Source organism: Argopecten irradians, chromosome 14 (genome assembly GCF_041381155.1).
Source record: "Argopecten irradians isolate NY chromosome 14, Ai_NY, whole genome shotgun sequence".
NCBI lineage: Eukaryota > Metazoa > Mollusca > Bivalvia > Pectinida > Pectinidae > Argopecten > Argopecten irradians.
The window spans coordinates 21,833,119-21,847,064 of record NC_091147.1 but is presented as its reverse complement, the minus strand read 5'-3'; the positions used below and the strand labels follow the sequence as shown (position 1 = coordinate 21,847,064).

Genomic DNA, 13,946 nt, shown 5'->3' with positions numbered 1-13,946 from the left:
TTCACAGACAATAACAATATAACTATCAATAAACAATATGTAGACAAAGCTATCACCAAGATAGATAAAGGAGTATTTCCTGATATTTGGTAGAATTAAAAGGTTAATTTTTCAAATGGTCAAACGTCTTAGATAAGTATGAATACAATTTATAACACTACTTTGATATCCATGGTCTGAAGAAGTCTTAAAAATCCACAATGCAATTTTATTCCACCACCAGTGGCAAAATAGTGATTATAACTATAAATAGGTCAAAATCACAATAATGTAAATAATTAAATCAATATAAAAATATTTTAATATTTATATGAAGAACTGAATTCCTTATAGGTATAATGATAAGAATTTCGAAATATCCATGTCGGTGTTTTCCCTTTACATTCATTCTTTAATAATTATTTTTTATTTGTTTTCATACTAAATCAATTCGACGTAATCATGACATCATAATAGAGACGTCGACGTATTGATTCAGAAAAAATAATTCATTGGAAAATTTAAAAAAATCCGTAGGTTTAAAGAACTCTATGTTATCAAGTAGTCTGAAAAATTAATTATAAACATTGATGAAACTATTTTTTTACTTCATAGGGTTATGAAATAAATTTTGTTTGCAAACATTTGTTAGAATCCGCTACGCGGATTCACACAGTTCGCAAACAAAATTTCATTCATACGCCTATGAAGTTCAAAAATAGTAGCATCAATGCTTAAAACAATTAGTTCTTTGCTTTTTAGTAGCTATTTAAACAACAATGAATGAAAACAAACGATTTTTGTAAATACTGAAGCTCAAAACGATACTAACCACATGTCTGTGACCGGTTTGAGAGATGACATAGTACCATTGCTGACACCACAAACCCAAGGATTACTGTCTTCATAGATGGTACGTTAACTGCACCTCTCATCTTCTTGAACGATTTCTTTAGATTCATTTCCGTCAAATGGGGCATTAATAATCCTTTAAAGTGGACTGAAAAGTAAATTGATCAAAACTCCTATTTTCACTAATAGAATAAACAATTGGTAACAGCTGTATAACAATTTAGTAATGAAAGCTTCGTATGTGTTGATAGTTTCCAGCTTCCAATCAATACCTCCAATGAAACGATGAACGTTTCTTCTCACCATTTAAGAATTGATGTCACTAAATTTTAATTTCATCAGTAAATGAAATACAATTGTGTGTACATTGTGTGAATCCGTGGCAGATTCTCATAAATTTTGCAAACATCTTTGTTTTAATAACACGTTAAGATTAAAGCATGGTGACATCGATGTCTATAATTAATTTTGCAAACTACTTGATTAAAATAAAATAGTTTAAACATACGGTTCCATTGATTTTCAAAGGATCATTTTCCCAAATAATTACACAACGTCGATATTTTTTTATTGTGATGCCACGATGACATTGTGATTGTAGCGCCATTCTCGGAATTTGTCTTCATAGAGGCATGGAGAAAACAAATCGGCCTATTGGAAAGTCAGATTTAGCATGAAAACAAAGAAATAAAAAATAATATTGTAATAATGTTAGAATATCCAAATATACTTTCTTCAAAGATGTATTAAGTCAACGTTAGTACACATACACAAATTATATATTTTTTGTTCTATTTTATCAGCATAAATACTTTATAGAGTAAAAACATGTTTATTACGAATCAGATTGATACGACAAACTTTTGATACGAAACAAATAATTTCCCCTTGTTAATTATATCTCTGTTCTAACCTGCTAGTATGATTGACACGATTCATAAGGACAAGCACAGAATTTTTATTGTCAGCGTTCGATTCTGAACATAATATTTATATAACAGATGCTAAACTCTTTGTACTTTTTACTGGATCCTATATATATATATATACATGATCAATGTTTGTCTGTTGAAACATCAATAGTGTATAACCAACGAAGGTACTGTGTGGATTATCTGCCCCCAACCTCGAATAACTAATCAATGTACAAAGATTGAGATCGTGACATTTATAATAACAACTCCAGTATAGTTTGTACCGTTTTTGTAATCCGAGTCACGGTTTAGTAGTTACAAAAATTGTTGCCACGGTTTCAGAATCCATTACAATGCTTGATTGCTTCCTGTCCTTGTTTTCTACATGTGACCATGGTTAAGTAATCTGTATGATTCCTATCACATATCAAAGAGTATTTTTATCTCTACGTTTTATTACAATTTCCACACCTTTCATACCTGTTTTCTTTTTTAAAATATAAGAAGCATTTTGATGACATGCATATGTCTGTAACATACATCGGGTGCATGCTCTAGAATATATATCACGATGGCGCTAACGTGCATCATGGTATTTGCTAGAACACCCAATATATGTCGTACACAATGTCAAAGAAATGCCATCAGATGCTTATTAAAACGTCAATGCTTGTGTCGGATTCTGCTCGTATAAGAAGGATACAGGAAACAATAGAGCACAACAGTCAATTCGCATGATTTTTCAGTTTAATTTCAGGTGGAGTTCAGAAAGAAACGCCCATATTTCGAGGAAGGTGTGGTATAAGTTTTGTTCTTGATGTTATGACACTCATCATACGCTTTTACTTTGCTCGCAAAAGCTTTCACTTTTTAAACGTTTAAGGCTAGGTTCATGAAATCTAAAATGAATAACCAAACTGGGTACTAAATGTGTGTTTTGATAGTTTTACAAATGATTCGAAGCAATAGTGTTACGGAGCTGTTGCATTTGAAGATGTGATCTTAATTGTGAAGATGGCTTACAAGTCTTTCTATACACAACATAAGGTCGATTTTATAAGGTAAAAATCTAATCTAAAATAGAGCGTAATCATTAAAGAACATACGTTTAACTGGTGTAATAAGAAAACAATCGTGATATCAATATCTGTAATTTATTTATCTTCTTTTATATTTTATTTTTCAAACGTTTTTTTTACTTATATTAAGATGGCACAGATGCACATACCAGCAAAGTAAACAGACATACACACACACCGCCTCACTCTCTCTCACACATACACTCACGCGCCTTTAAATATAAATATCTGTTATTTTATTGTAATATCGATATTTCATTGCTCGTAGCAGGTGCTCCAACGGATCGTCACGACTAATTACTTGAGATTTATTTTCCATATTCCAAAAAACAATGGAAAACCATAATCTTTAGCTATATCAAAGGACTTATGTGTGAATTTTCATTATAACAAAAAAGAAAGAGAGCCATAACACATCGCTGCTTCAATATAATATTGCAATAAACCGTCTAGAAACATTCCGTGTCATCGGAGGATATTCAGTTAGTGGAAAGATGTCTTACACTATAATCACATTGATTTTACTAATCCAGAAAAAGATCATATTGTGTCTTGTTTCCTTTTTCCCCGATATGTATTTCCGGCTTGACAGAATGGCCAGTATAATAACAATGTTTTTACAAATCCATAAAAAGGTTATGCTTTGTTCTGTTTCCTTTTCCCCGATATGTATTTCCGACTTGACCGAATAGCCAATAGTCAAGAGTTCAAGTTAAATGAGTTGAGAGTAGCACGTTTACGTAAGGAAAATGGTGGTGCGAAGTACATTATACAGTGATATAGAGATGTACAGGGTTTCTCCTCTAGAAGTACAAAGGATTGAACTGGAAACAAATTCAATGAGATGTTCATTTACTCAGGTGTTTCATCTTGATAAATTGTACGACACTCAATATGTGTCAGCTTATCTATCGATTTATTAGTTTTTCACTCTTTTCAGCGGATGCCTTGTAAACAACACAATGTTTACAGTTCGATGGATCCATCATCCCATCCCGGATTTGTACGGATTTGTACTTGAATTCTTAACTTACGTGTGCTAGAAAAAGCATTGAGGCATTGTGCCATTTTAGCTTAAGTTAATCCCTGTAGTATTCCATTGTGGTATAAGTTAATCCCTGTAGTGTTCCATTTTGGTATAAGTTAATCCCTGTAGTGTTCCATTTTGGTATAAGTTAATTTATGTAGTGTTCCATTTTGGTATAAAGTTAATCCCTTTAGTGTTCCATTTTGGTATAAGTTAATCCCTGTAGTGTTCAATTCTGGTATAAGTTAATCCCTGTAGTGTTCAATTTTGGTATAAGTTAATCTCTGTAGTGTTCTATTGTAGTATATGCTAATCTCTGTAGTGTTCCATTGTAGTATATGCTAATCTCTGTAGTGTTCCATTGTGATATAATTTAATCCCTCTAGTGTTCCATTGTGGTATACGTTAATCTTTTAGTGTTCCATTTTGGTATAAGTTAATCCCTTTAGTGTTACATTGTGGTATAAGTTAATCCCTTTAGTGTTCCATTGTGGTAAAAGTTAATCCCTGTAGTGCTCAATTTTGGTATAATTTAATCCCTTTAGTGTTCCATTGTGGTAAAAGTTGATCCCTTTAGTGTTCAATCTTGGTATAATTTAATCCCTGTAGAATTCCATTGTGTATAAGTTAATCCCTTTTAGGTTCCTTTTTAATATATGTTAATCCCTGCAGTGTTCCATTTGGTATAAGTTAATCCCGTTAGTGTACTATTTTGGTATAAGTTAATTCCGTTAGTGTTCCATTTTCCGTTGATACGGTTTTAGTATAATGAGCCGTCATATCTGTAGTGAATATGTATTTAAAGCCGTATAGCCGAAGTAACATATTCTTCGTTATATACCCCATATATACAGAATAAAGGAACGACCCCCATCACCGTCACTTGCACAGTCTAAATAATTACATATTTTACAACTGTTGAAGTCCTTACTAACATTAGACTGTATGTTGCAACAACTTGCACAATTATGAATTATAAAATACATTAAAAATTTTATTTTGATGATTTATTTTTTTAAGGTTTCAAAATTGATTTTATTCACCAGCAAATTAGAGGGATGCCAGGGGTGGGACCCTGGGTTCTTCCCTCTTACAACATATAGCCTCTCACAGGATGTTTAATTATTTTGGTTTCTATAATCGTCTAAGTTGTCATGCTAGATCTCAATGGACATTAAACAATCATTATCGCTATATATAGGTTTAATTCACATTGCTGAATTAGTAAAAATGGCATGACATTTAAAGGCCCACTACCTTTCCGGAGGAAAACAAAGGTTTCTTAAAAACATTAATAACATCAGAAAATATATACCAATGGCCTAAGATGAGGTTACAACACCAAACATATGCAAGATTTCCTGCGTAATGTTTGATAACAGTGGAGAGTTATTTCGCTGTTTTGCCGTCTGGCGCAGTGATAGTCAACTACCGCGCGGTATTTAGGACGACGGCGGGAACATAAGACGACCCGCGTTATGAAAATTAACATTTTATTTATTTTAATCAAATTGTTCAGAATGTGATGACACGTGTAGTATTAACGGTAAGTTAATAACTTTAGAGACTATACAAAAATATCGATCTCGTTTTACTTTCCCATTTTAAAAATTAATAAGAACTAATGGTCTCTCAATTAGTTCAGTTTATCAGATGAAGACAAAAGAGTTACGCCCCCTGTCCTTCTATAGCAGTGGAACTCTCCTGTTGGGAGGTGAATAAAATCCTTTTTAATCTAGTTTACGTACAGGGAAGGTGCACAATATTTGCTCCCATAGATTTGTTTGCCAAAAAAAAACGCTTGTTGAAGTTTTGTGGTGCCAGCAGTAATTTAGTGTTCATACGGACATTCTTTGTGTGTCTGTTATACAGAATTGGTTTGTATAATCTATTGAAGCGGATGTCGTTCGATTTTGATATATCGTGTGGTCAGCCGTACCGCATGGTGCGGCCATGGCCTTCCTACCATCGAACACGTGTTCGTCCCGGTTCCAGTTGTTAACACCGTTTAAAAAGAAATGTCTTGTTCCTGGCATCGTCGCTAATATTTTGCCGGAATTTTACTGCATTATCCCATACCGGAATTTATTTCGGTATTTTTATTTTATTGTAGAATTAATCTTGCACTTCTAGTTCATAGCAAACGGAGTTAGCATTAGCGGAGACATGAATTAGGTATTGATTTTGAGTATTACTATTTTTATTCGTATCATGATATATTTTCAGACTGTAAGTCGTCATTATTTTTAATGTAAGTGGCGATATTTAATTCGTTTAAGTTGTGTTTGGACTTTGGTATTGTCGTTGATGGGAGTTGCTGCCCTTTGATCATGTGTAAGTGTTGTCATCCTCGGTGCCCCGGGCGTTATATATGCTAACGCTGATAGGTAAATGTCCAATGCCGAGTTACCGAGGATGTAGGGGCATGTTTGTATGTCGGATAATGTCGACATGTGTTCTATATGTCCTTATTTGAGTTTCAGTCGTGCGGGGTAAGGGAAAGCGACCCTCGAGGCTCTCTACCAGCCCCTATGTAAGGAACAAGAATGGTTCCATGTCGTTGAGTGCAGCAGCCAGTCGGAGTGAGAATGGTCCCAGTACTTCGAGTGTTACAGCTCCAGCAGTAGCTAGTGGGGGTAACATTGTAGATGATAAAGACAAGGCAAATCTATTAAATGAATATTTCTGTAGGTTTACTAATATTGACGATAGCAAGTGCCTATTTTACAGTTGAAAACTAATAGTGTTTTAAATAATCTACTTGTTACTTCTAATGAAATTTGTGATGTTTTAATTAATTTAAAGCTTGGAAAAGCTTCAGGTGAAGATGGTATAAGTCACCATAGACTTAAATACATGGCTGATACAGTTTGTAAACCTCTTAAGGTTCTTTCATCTACCTGTATATTTCCAAATGAATGGAAAATGGCTAAAGTTATGCCTCTCTTTAAAAAAGGAGATAGACATTCTATATCAAACTATCGTCCCATTTCTCTCCTTTCTACTGTTCACAGTTGGGAAAGTGTTTAAAAGGGTAATGTTTAAGCACGTGCATAATTATTTAATAATGATAATAATTTATTTTACCAGTTTCAAGACGGATTTATGCCTGGTCATTCAATAGTATACCAATTAATTGAAATAAATATACCATAACATTTGTCTAAATCTCATACCCGGTATTTGTATGATATTCTGTGACATTTCTAAAGCCTTTGACAGAGTCTGGCACAAAGGTCTTATAATTAAATTAAAATCATATGGTATTTCGATTGGGTAACCTATTGTCCTGGTTAGAAAATTACTTAAGAGAAAGACATCAAAACGTATTTATAAACAATTCTTCTTCTTATATTGGTATGATATGAGAAGATGTCCCTCAAGGCTCAATTCTTGGACCACTTCTTTTCCTTATTCATATAAATGATTTAGCTGATGAACTTCAATCAACAACACGTTCATTCGCTGATGACACTACCCTTATAAAGTCATCATCTTCATGTCGTGAATTAGAAACAGATTTACATAGGGATTTAGATAAATCAAATCGATGGGCAAAACGTGGCTTGTTTCTTTTAATCCTAATAAAACTGAGGTAATTTTTATATCAAATTTTGATAACATTGACAAATATTTGGACTTAATTTTTGATGGAACATTTTAGATTTTAGTAGTTTTCATAGACATTTTGAGGTCATTTTAATTCAAATGCTAAATGGTCTGATCACATCAATGAAATTTATAAATCAGTTATAAAAAAAAAAAAAAAAAAATAATAATAATAATAATAATATCCTAAGGAAAATCAAATATATGTTAAAGCATGATGCTCTTTTAAGAATTTATAAGTCTTTTGTTTTACCTGTTCTTGAATATGCATGTGAAGTTTGGGACGGATGTTCTCAGGCTAATTATTAGCGGATTACCGTGTTATACTAGAAATGAATCATTATATTTTGAAACAAATTTGGAACCCCTTTCAGACAGAAGAGCTAAAAGAAAACTACAGTTACTTTATAAGATAAATAACTTATTACCTCCTACTAGGCTATCATAATCCTTATACTTTAAGAAATTGTGAAAGTTTCCAAATTCCAATTATCGACTCCACTACAACAAAATCTTTCTTTCCCACTACTTAAAGAAGCTCGAACAACTTAGATGTTAAAGTTAAATCTTTACCTTTTTCTTCCTTTAAACTAGCTCTTTCTCAGTCTATATCTATGAGTCTACCATGTTATTTTAATTATGGAGAAAGAAAATTTAATATTATACATACTAAATTAAGTCATCAGTGTAGTTCTCTAAACGATGACCTTTTTCGTGTAAATTTGGCACCAAATTCTATTTGTATAAATTGTGGCTACACTTGTGAAAATGCTAACCATTTCTTTTTTGTATGTCAAATTATGCTGCTGCCCATACAGAAATGCTCCAAGTTTTAAATGATTTAGATATACAAGTAAATTTAAATTTATTACTTTATGGAAATGGAAACTTGGCTTTGGAAGTAAACTGTCATGTATTTGAACTTGTGCATTCATTTATAAAGTCCAGCAGAAGATTTGGAATTCTACATAATATTATAATACATAGTATATATCTTGTTGTTATATACTCTGACAAATATACCCGTAATTATTATTTATACCTATAGTATGTATGTCATCACCTGTAAATATTTTATGTTGATTGAAGAAGGCTTCTTAAGTTGAAATAACTGCCTAATCCATTTGTACATTTATGACAATAAGATATGTTTAAAAGTCAAAGGGTAACAGGGAACCGGTCCATGGTCCTTTATCAGCAGATCAGCTAGAGTCTGTTTTGAGCAGGTGTCTGCCAGGGTTGCCCAACAGCTAGTGGAAGCAGTCCATCAGGCAACTGAGCTGGTTTGCACAACTCCCCGGCCTGAAGGTACTAGTAATTCAGAATTCATTACAATCTTTGGCATGAAATGTAAGCCATTTTAACCCAATCCTACATCAGGTTCAAAGCGTTTATGACGATTTGGGTGTTTCAGTATCATGCACTATAAGACAAAAGATAATCATTAGGGAATTTGTTGGCCTTGGGCAGCTTTTGTCAAAACCTGCCCCAATTGTTGAAGATAAACATTTTTCTGTTGTTAACGGGCAGTTGGTAATGTAAGAAAAACAAAAGAGTGTGAAGATAAATGACATTGATATGTGGACGGATGCTTTTACTATTTTCATTTCTGTCTATATATCTGCCCATCCTGAGGATATTTCTGGGTTGTTAAAGTATATGCATACAGTTAAGTTAGGGGCCAGGAGAACTGGGGGACTGACATGGAAATCTTATGACGAACAGTTTCGCCTTAAAAAGGTTCGTCACAATTCATTGCCATGGTATCAGGTGGACCAGGAGTTGTGGCTTCTATATGTATGGAAATTCTGGAGTAGTAGGTAATAAGTCTGGTCAAAAACAAACAGATGTCTGTAATTCATGTTAAGACTATATGATAGAGTTGATAGCCGTCTTCCTATCTCATGATCACCAGAGTTGTTAGTTAAGTTAATACAGATATTATCAGTGGTTTGTAGTCGGTATTATTTTCAGCTCGCCTTTTACAATTGTTGAACCACCAGCCCATTTAGTTATACATTGTGGGGTGAATGATGTAGCACAGGTTAATTCATGCGAGTTAAGGCATAGGCTGATATTAAGGATTGTTGACGAATTTTCAGGATATGTTCCCTACCAATAGACTGGTGTGTCAGCCATTTTACCGCACATTAATTGGCGGGGTGAAGTTAATTTACAGTTAAACTGATTCCAGTGAGAATCATTAGCCAGATAGGGTCTTGCAATGGTAGGTGAGGTGGTTGTTACATTGAGACATCCAGAAATAACTGATAAGAACTAAGTTTTGTTTTCGGATGGTGTTCACTTGAGTCGGATAGTAATCTGTTTTTTGTATCGTTTGCAGCATTTGTAACTAGCACAGAAAGAGTTTCTTCTCCTTTTGGCGAATTAGGCACTTGGGCCTGGTTGCTTTAGTTTTAAGCAAATGTAGTTGGTAATTGTTTGGTGCACGTTTCGTTAAGTTGGTGCTTGCAGTCAGGACAATCATAAATCCAAAAAAAAAAAAAAAAAAAAAAAAAAAAAAAAAATGAATACAAAATTTATTGATTGATTTTGTTTTGCTATGCTGCATTGATTTGTATATTTTGGAGGAAGAGTTTGATATTGCTGGTTTTATTTGTGGTCGCCCTAAAACGCCCAAATTTTGGTTGGGTCGGTGTCCTCTTTTATGCGATTTGCATAATTTTTGTGCGTACATTTGTTTGGTTACGCTTCCAGCAGAGCAATTGGCTCATTTTGACATCTGCTCTTCCTCATATTTGTTATTTTGGCACTTATTTGTATGGTGCATCTTGTTATTTTAGCATTTTATATGCCATTTTTGATATGGCTTGGCACTTATTTGTATGGTGCATCTTGTTATTTTAGCATTTTATATGCCATTTTTGATATGGCTTTACGCAGCAAATTTATTTATATTTGGCCATTTTTTCTTGGAATTGTCCTGACTGTAACGCATTTCTGTTGGCGGTGACAACATCTAATGTTGTCATTTGGCGGTGTTTCACTTGGAGCAACAGAAAATGCTGATATAGAATTTGTAAGTCTATTATATACAACAGCTTCTATTTTGTGGAATTTCCTGTTCCCAGTTTCCATTTTAATATTAGCTGTTTTTAATTCTCATGTTGAAGCTTTGGCCAACTTCTGCCATTCCTATTAGGTTAAAAAATATATACAAATATAGTTTAATATTCCCATTGCAGGCTAAGTATTATAATGAAGGTTGTTATTGATTGAATATTGATTGGATATTTTCAATTAAAATTAAGTCTTGGTAAATATCAATTTTGTGTTTGTCTTCTATTTGATAATAAGAACTAATGGTCTCTCAATTAGTTCAGTTTATCAGATGAAGACAAAAGAGTTACGCCCCCTGTCCTTCTATAGCAGTGGAACTCTCCTGTTGGGAGGTGAATAAAATCCTTTTTAATCTAGTTTACGTACAGGGAAGGTGCACAATATTTGCTCCCATAGATTTGTTTGCCAAAAAACCCACCCTTCCCACCCATTTTTCTATTGCTAGTGTGCTGATTGATATCTTGCGTTTCTGCTGTCGGTTTTTAATTTGTATGTTTCAGCTCATCACTTCCTGTGTGAAGATCCTTCGTCGAGGCTTCAGCATGATTTCCCAGAGTGCAGTGGAAGTTATTCCAGGGCATCACAGATTGTTTGGGACATATTGCGGTAGCAAGAATTATCTGAACTTTGTCGTGAAATTAATTGTTCCGTGTAAATTCCATTTGGCGGTGTTTCACTTGGAGCAACAGAAAATGCTGATATAGAATTTGTAAGTCTATTATATACAACAGCTTCTATTTTGTGGAATTTCCTGTTCCCAGTTTCCATTTTAATATTAGCTGTTTTTAATTCTCATGTTGAAGCTTTGGCCAACTTCTGCCATTCCTATTAGGTTAAAAAATATATACAAATATAGTTTAATATTCCCATTGCAGGCTAAGTATTATAATGAAGGTTGTTATTGATTGAATATTGATTGGATATTTTCAATTAAAATTAAGTCTTGGTAAATATCAATTTTGTGTTTGTCTTCTATTTGATAATAGAACTAATGGTCTCTCAATTAGTTCAGTTATCAGATGAAGACAAAAGAGTTACGCCCCCTGTCCTTCTATAGCAGTGGAACTCTCCTGTTGGGAGGTGAATAAAATCCTTTTTAATCTAGTTTTACGTACAGGGAAGGTGCACAATATTTGCTCCCATAGATTTGTTTGCCAAAAAACCCACCCTTCCCACCCATTTTTCTATTGCTAGTGTGCTGATTGATATCTTTCGTTTCTGCTGTCGGTTTTTAATTTGTATGTTTCAGCTCATCACTTCCTGTGTGAAGATCCTTCGTCGAGGCTTCAGCATGATTTCCCAGAGTGCAGTGGAAGTTATTCCAGGGCATCACAGATTGTTTGGGACATATTGCGGTAGCAAGAATTATCTGAACTTTGTCGTGAAATTAATTGTTCCGTGTAAATTCCATTTGGCGGTGTTTCACTTGGAGCAACAGAAAATGCTGATATAGAATTTGTAAGTCTATTATATAAACAGCTTCTATTTTGTGGAATTTCCTGTTCCCAGTTTCCATTTTAATATTAGCTGTTTTTAATTCTCATGTTGAAGCTTTGGCCAACTTCTGCCATTCCTATTAGGTTAAAAAATATATACAAATATAGTTTAATATTCCCATTGCAGGCTAAGTATTATAATGAAGGTTGTTATTGATTGAATATTGATTGGATATTTTCAATTAAAATTAAGTCTTGGTAAATATCAATTTTGTGTTTGTCTTCTATTTGATAAAAGCCGTTTCGGAAAGGTAGAGGGCCTTTAACATATCGATGCGCATTTTTAATCATCGAAATTGGTTTATTTCACAACAACTAGCATGAAATGTTTTACTTAAATGCTTTGTTAATTCATTACCAAATGACGTGATTGCGTTTTAGTAATGTTAATTGCTTTAAATGTTACAATTCTCAGCTTATCCACATAACATTCTGTTTCAACGCGAACCATGTCCTGTTAAGGGAGATAATTCGTATGTCTCTGCTTCAACGTATTAGTACATGTACAAAGCCCTCTAGTGATGCATAATTATATGAAAGGACTTTTTCTTAGCAGTGTAGGATATTGATAAGGTAGTACCCTTTAGCTAGTGTACTGATAAAAATGGATTCTTAAAGTGAATAATCGGTAAAAGGAATGTGAAAGTCAGTATGAAAATTGTGTAAGTGATAAAATATAATATCTAGTGAAAATCGCCCGAATAGATCAAAACTGGACAAGCAAGCAGAACGTGGCTATCGTTATAGTACGAAACGACTTTTAGATCAATAACGCATTTAGACTGATTTTCTTTGCTCGATTATTCGCTTTAAAAGTGTTGTTTACATTGCAGATATAACTGTATGCCTAATCGTAACGGCTGTTGCTGTTGTTTACATTGTAGATATAACTGTATGCCTAATCGTAAAGGCTGTTGTTGTTGTTTACATTGTAAATATAACTGTATGCCTAATCGTTACGGCTGTTGTTGTTTACATTGTATATATAACTATAACACGAGTTTGCTCATTTTGTAGAACTTATTCGATTATTGTTAATACTACATTTACCGTCACTTCCTGAACAATAACAATAAATTAAATCTGAGATATAGAAATGAACCTTGACTTGTTAAGTAGACAGATCTACACAGGGTGACTTACTTGTGTCTGTCTGAAACTTCACCTTAAGTCGTAAACATAGATATGCGGATGTTATAAATGTTATAAATAAACCATTTCGGGAACATCTTAAGGAAATTTCAACAGACGACTACATAAGAAAGCTTGGCTTTATTTGGTCGTTCTACAGTTGCAATTTACATGAAGATCAATCAACCTTCAGAAATGACTGCCCAGTGGCGTGTAAAATGATACATTGAGTTGATCATGCATACTGACTAGGAAGTGAGAGATTTGCCATTAGAAATGTTTAAAGGTCAAATAAGTTTCATAAAAAATGAAAGTTTTATTATTAATAACAGTATTGTTGGTAACATCATGACATTTATACTCATGACCTAGAATGAAGTTACAACACTGATCACTGTGTATTTTTTCAATTTCTAGTGTTATCTTGAGCGATATTTGGTCGAGGCTCATTTCAATCAATTCTCTGTTTTGCCGTGAGACGTAGTGATATCCACTGCACTGAATGCGGGTTCGAATCCCATGTGGGGCAGTTGCCAGGTACTGACCGCTGGTCGGTGGTTTTTCTCCGGGTACTCCGGCTTACTTCCTTCAACAAACCTGGCACGTCCTTCCATGACACTGGCTGTTAATAGAACGTAAAACAAACAAAAAAAAACCCACAAAACCACCAGCACTGTAACATTAGGCTGACGCCGGGAAACATAATATGACCAACGTTATTGGAATCAACATGCAATTCATCTATCTAAGATATCTCAGTAACTGATTATTATCAAAT

The 13,946-nt window shown here is 33.8% G+C and overlaps 1 long non-coding RNA gene across 1 annotated transcript; it reads left to right on the top strand.

Moving 5' to 3' along the window:
- The first annotated feature begins 5,457 nt into the window (after nt 1–5,457).
- On the top strand, nt 5,458–9,999 carry LOC138307760 (uncharacterized). The gene is made up of 2 exons (XR_011206040.1): nt 5,458–5,728; nt 6,335–9,999. It is a non-coding gene; the product is annotated as an uncharacterized lncRNA (long non-coding RNA).
- Nucleotides 10,000–13,946: the final 3,947 nt, after the last annotated feature.